This window comes from Mytilus galloprovincialis, chromosome 7 (genome assembly GCF_965363235.1).
Source record: "Mytilus galloprovincialis chromosome 7, xbMytGall1.hap1.1, whole genome shotgun sequence".
In the NCBI taxonomy this organism is placed as follows: domain Eukaryota; kingdom Metazoa; phylum Mollusca; class Bivalvia; order Mytilida; family Mytilidae; genus Mytilus; species Mytilus galloprovincialis.
In genome coordinates, this window is record NC_134844.1 from 34,917,099 (window position 1) to 34,923,301 (window position 6,203).

Below are 6,203 nucleotides of genomic sequence, written 5' to 3' on the forward strand. Positions count from 1 at the left end.
ATTTTTTAATAAATTCACAATATATTCAAACTCTTTTTGTAGTTCTGAAGAAAATCATTTCATCAAAACTTATATATTTTGCACTTTGAAGTTTTTTATTTAACCATCTACAGAAAAATAGATTTATGTATCATATCTATTTCGTGAAACCATTATGGGCGTTCATGTAAATACCATGAGAAACTTTACACGTGCATTGTTCTACAATAAGTAAATGTGCCATGTCCATAATTTAGTACATTCTTAAATAAGAATATTAGTATAATGACTTGTTGATAGACAAAAATCCATATACAGTACTAAACTAATACGTTATGCATCAGTGCAGTCTATTCTGGAACTCATTCATCATTTATTCTTCATGTGATCATCATTTTATATTGTTAACGTTTCATTGCGTACGTCGCTTTATGTGCGCCAGTTTTAGGAGTTTTATAAAGGACAGTGTAGGAATCCGCGTTACTTTCCCCTCTCTTCTAATGACGTAAACTGCTCAGCAAGTCGTGTGCACAACTGCAAAGAACATTCAGCGGACACGTTGTCCAAAAGAACAATTCGTGGCTAACCACAGCGTGAGTTACTTTCAAAACATTACAAATTATGTATTTACATCAGAGACAAACTGTTTTAATATATTTTCATATGTTATAAAGAAACTATGAACATTTAACCGTTCAAACTGTACGTATCTGCGATAACACAATTTAATCCAAGACAGAACCCGACGTGTTCAGGAATATTCATCCGTTTATTATTATAAAGAACTTTAACAGCTTAATATATCTACGAACTGTTTATCCGTATTTTTAATGGACTTTAATTATCATTGAACACATTGTAAAATTGTATTTATATTTGTATTTTCAGTTTTTCACCATTTGGATTGGTAGTGAAATAAAAGTCAGCTCCTGATTGTTTTATCTTTACTTAAACCCAGTCGTCTTGGTTACACTCACTGGTCAGGCCAGTACAGTGAAAAAGCTACAACTTGCCTGTTGTTTTTCTTGGATAACGTACGCCACTCCACGACAGTCAACAGACCAACAACGTAGTTTCAACGACAACGTAGCAACGTACATACGTACATACCTTTACACTGACAGTGGACTACATATCTTGTGTGTACTCGGCAGCAAACCAACAACGTTGAACAAACATTGCCAACTTACATCATGGATCCCAGTCACGCGGAACAGCAAGAAGAGGTTCAGCCCCCAGAGGGAAATGTCCCAGATCTAGAATTATTACAAAATCCGTCTAAAACAACAAATGTAGATGAAAATGCCGAGACTAGGCGAGTGCGTGAACTTACCGAAAAGGGACAGGGAGCCTTTATAGAAAAACGTGACAAGTTCTATCACGACTTAGAGGCCCTTTGGTCAAACCTAGACTCTCAGTTATTAGAAACGACCAAGCCTCCCAACGACCTCCAGCAATTGTTAACAGCACAAGATAAAATTGTACAAGCCTGTACTAAGTATCGCAGGCTCACAGACGAGTACTTGACATTTCTGAAAAATACAAAAACATTATACAGCCTTCAAGACATTGATACGTGCAAATTCTCAACGGATATCCGATTGTCTAAAGTCGAACTGGCAATTGAGACTTTACACGAGCATCGCCTCGCCCTAACACAGGCTAAATCCACTAGAACAAAGACCTCAAAGGGTAAGAAAAGCTCGCACAGCGGTAGCTCTAACGTGTCAGACATGTCAAGCCTGGCACGGAGAAAGCGAGCCAAGGCAGAGGCTGCAAAGTCTAAGATAGCATTTGTCGAAAAACATGCCCTTATCCTACAACAGGAAGCAATGTTAGAAGAACAAGCCCTGTTCAGACAAAATGAAATGGAACAGGAAGCCAGTCGTAAACAGGCAGAAATGGAGCAAGAAGTCGCTCAACGTAAACAGGAGGCTGCTCACAGAAAAGCGCAATTAGAACAAGAGGCTATGCGCAGAAAGGCTCAAATGCAACAAGAAGTTGCACGAGTAAACCGGGGAAAAGCCGAGCTGAAAGCCAAATTTAACCTTCTTGAAGCACAGAGAGAAGCTGCAGCCGCTGAAGCCGAGGCTCGTATCCTGGAATACGATGACAGCCAAGCGGTTAGCGATCTCCCTGCCGAAAAGGAAGACCCGCTCCAGCGTGTGCAAGATTTCGTCAATAAACTTCCTGTATCAACTGTTGTAAAGGAAGTAACAGGACCTCAAAAGAAAGAACAAATTCCTGTTAAAATTGAGCTGAGACATGAAGCACCAGCGTTCGTGCCATCTGTGGCACTGAACTTGCCACCACAAACACCTGAGGTCTTGCCTACACGTGCTAAGTCACCAGATGTTAATGTATTCCCAGGTCTGGGAAAAGTAACTGGAATAGGAAAACAGGGCGTTTCAGCAAAGATCCCTGTCTCACAGCAAAATCAAGGCATTATAGAAGAGATCCCTGTCTCACACCTAAGACAAGGAGTTATAATAGAAGAGACCCCTTCTGCACACCTGCAGCAAAACAATCCTACGTTAGAGATAACCAGATTTCTCCTTCGCAAGGACTTGCTGTTCTCCCGGCTAACAAGCTTTAACGACGAGGCAGAATCATTTCATACATGGAAAGCCAGCTTTAAAAATGTCATAGACGAACTACAAGTTTCAGACTCAGAACAGATAGACCTACTTATTAAATGGCTTGGACCAGAGTCAGGTAAACATGCCATGAGTATAAGGGCATCAAATGCCAACAACCCAACAAGAGGCCTACACAGATTATGGGAAAGACTGGACGATCGATATGGTGCTCCAATAATGTTGCAGACGTCTCTCGTCAACAAACTTGACAACTTTCCAACACTGACAAATAAAGACAACTCACTCCTTTACGATTTGTCAGACATTATCTCAGAAATAGAGTATCACAAAGAAAATCCCAAGCTGGGATGTTTGCTAGCTTACTTCGACTCGTCAAAGGGGGTAAATCCTATTGTGGAAAAACTACCATACGGACTCCAAGAAAAGTGGATAACAAGGGCTTCAAGATACAAGTCTAAATATGAAGTTGCCTTTCCACCTTTTACAGAATTCTCTGCCTTCATCAGGGAAATGAGCAAAATTAAGAACGATCCTGGGTTCATCTTTAGTTCAAAGGTAACTCCAAATACAAAAGACGCTACGCCAAGGTTCACACCTCAGACGTACTCTAAAGTCAACGTCCATAAGACGGCTGTTGAACAGCAAACTGAAGACAGCAGTCAACAACAAGGTGTGTGTATCCTACACAATACAAAGCATTCCTTGAATGAATGCCGAGCATTCCGAGCCAAAACTATAGAGGAACGCAAGGAACTGTTGAGGCAAAACAATCTTTGCTACAAATGCTGTAATTCGACTATGCACAGAAGTCGTGATTGCAACGCGAGTATCAGTTGCAATGAATGCGGAAGTAAACAACACACCACCGCATTACACACTAATCGAGTGTACCAAACCAAAGGTGCACCGCCTTCACCGCCTAGATCAGTCGACGGCGGGGAGCAACTTGAGTTAGCTGAAACCAAGCTAACCTCTGTTAGTTCAACTTGCACAGATATCTCCAAAGACGGCAACATCAGTAAATCTTGTGCCAAGATACTTCCTGTGAATGTCTTTCACAAAGATAATCAGGACAAAGTAATTCGCATGTATGCAATTATTGACGACCAAAGCAACCGGTCTCTCGTGGCTCCTGAATTCTTCAGCCTATTCAACGTACAGGCAGAAACAAAAGATTATTTGTTATCCACATGCTCCGGCAGCAAGGTTACTTCCGGTAAACGAGGAAACGGCTTTGTCGTGAAGTCTGTACAAGACAATACTAGATTCAATCTGCCTGAACTGATTGAATGCGATAACATTCCCAATAATCGGAACGAAATTGCTACACCTGAGGATATATTGCAATATCAACACTTGCAAGAACTACAAAAACATATGCTTCCGATTGATGAAAAATGCAAAATCCTATTGCTCATTGGAAGAGACCTTATAGAGGCACATCATGTCCTTGATCAACGTCTAGGACCACAAAAGGCTCCATTTGCGCAAAAGTTAAACCTGGGTTGGATTATCGTTGGAGAAATACGCTCCGATAAGCAACATGTTCACCTTGAACTCACTACAAAGGAAACAAATCCAACTTGCAGTGTTGTGAAACCACAGACAAAGAAATTACCTGAGTGTAATAAAACCAACACCCAGTCAAATGAAATTCAAACTGATTCGTCTAAACTTTATCCCCGTTTACATGGGCAACCGAAAACGAAATCAGCGACTTCAATCGTCAGATTTGCAGAAGCCGAAAAGTTCACTTCGGAAGCAACGCCACCAAAAGTGAATGCCGACAAAGAAAAGTACATCCGTAAACATTCAATTCCCATGGAAAGCTTCAATTCGCCTTTGAATACTCAAGGACAAGAGGAAAGCAGAATAACCAATTCCAACTTAAGTCACAGAGAAAAGGAACATGGTACCGGATGGTCTACTGTACGCCGTAAACGTCAAGGAAAGCATCCGTCTCGCAAGACGTCCTCGTTAGATCGCATATCCGTGTCGAAAGGAGATTCTTCCATCAGAACTACAGCCATGGAGTTGGATCTTAGATCGCCGCGATCTCGTCGGAAACACCGCCATATCTAGGATAGAAGCTGTGAAATACCCAGCCTCCCGTTGGACTACTTCTAAGTGAATATTTGTATTGTTGTTATATATTTAACATTTTATTTGTTTTCGATAATGGAATAGTGATGTCAGATAGACCTCAGACGGGGAGTATTCTGGAACTCATTCATCATTTATTCTTCATGTGATCATCATTTTATATTGTTAACGTTTCATTGCGTACGTCGCTTTATGTGCGCCAGTTTTAGGAGTTTTATAAAGGACAGTGTAGGAATCCGCGTTACTTTCCCCTCTCTTCTAATGACGTAAACTGCTCAGCGAGTCGTGTGCACAACTGCAAAGAACATTCAGCGGACACGTTGTCCAAAAGAACAATTCGTGGCTAACCACAGCGTGAGTTACTTTCAAAACATTACAAATTATGTATTTACATCAGAGACAAACTGTTTTAATATATTTTCATATGTTATAAAGAAACTATGAACATTTAACCGTTCAAACTGTACGTATCTGCGATAACACAATTTAATCCAAGACAGAACCCGACGTGTTCAGGAATATTCATCCGTTTATTATTATAAAGAACTTTAACAGCTTAATATATCTACGAACTGTTTATCCGTATTTTTAATGGACTTTAATTATCATTGAACACATTGTAAAATTGTATTTATATTTGTATTTTCAGTTTTTCACCATTTGGATTGGTAGTGAAATAAAAGTCAGCTCCTGATTGTTTTATCTTTACTTAAACCCAGTCGTCTTGGTTACACTCACTGGTCAGGCCAGTACACAGTCCGTATTGAATCCAAAGTATGAAATGTAATTATAAACATAAAAAAAATCCATGTAAAGAGCAGGTGCTACTGAAATTAAGTTAACTACACTTATACTATTCTGTAAATTATGTGTTCCAGCCTTTTCATATATCGGTACACTAATGATTTTTCTTATATATGTGTCAGAGCACTCTTTTGACAAGCTGTAACCATAAAATAAAAGTACATATGTAGCATTTAATTGACTCAGATCCTATTTGGATTTTCAAATAAAACATGCTATAGCGAAATTACTTTTAACATATTTTACTATTTAATGTCGAGCACGTTCGTTAATTTAGATCTGTTCGTACGTCCATCCATCCATCCGTCCGTTTGTTTCTGTTTGTCCGGACATATACGTCTATTTATCTCCTTCAGTTTTTGACCTAAAAAGCTTTTTATTTATAATAGAGGTGTGTATGTCTACAGGGTTTTGATTTTTTTTATAAAATTTTCTTTAAATGTCCGGTATATTGACACATTAACTTTTTGGTACAAGCTATATATATAATGAATCGGTTACATAGGCCAATTTAGGGGGAGGGGGAGGGGGCCCGGCCCCCTTTTGAGAAATAAAATGGTTGCTTATATAGGGAATCACTGAAGCGTGACAAAATCGGCCCCCTCTTAGGCAGCCAGGTGGCCTTCACTTATGAAAATTTCTGGATCCGCCACTGGGTTATTCTTTATTGTACACATAATTGAAGCATGCATTGCCACCGGATTTTTGTTATTCTTC

At 39.5% G+C, this 6,203-nt stretch overlaps 1 long non-coding RNA gene across 1 annotated transcript; it reads left to right on the plus strand.

Annotated features, from left to right (window-relative positions):
* The first annotated feature begins 481 nt into the window (after positions 1–481).
* On the plus strand, positions 482–5,437 carry LOC143082855 (uncharacterized). Its single transcript, XR_012980490.1, has 3 exons — positions 482–572; positions 868–5,036; positions 5,332–5,437. It is a non-coding gene; the product is annotated as an uncharacterized LOC143082855 (long non-coding RNA).
* Positions 5,438–6,203: the final 766 nt, after the last annotated feature.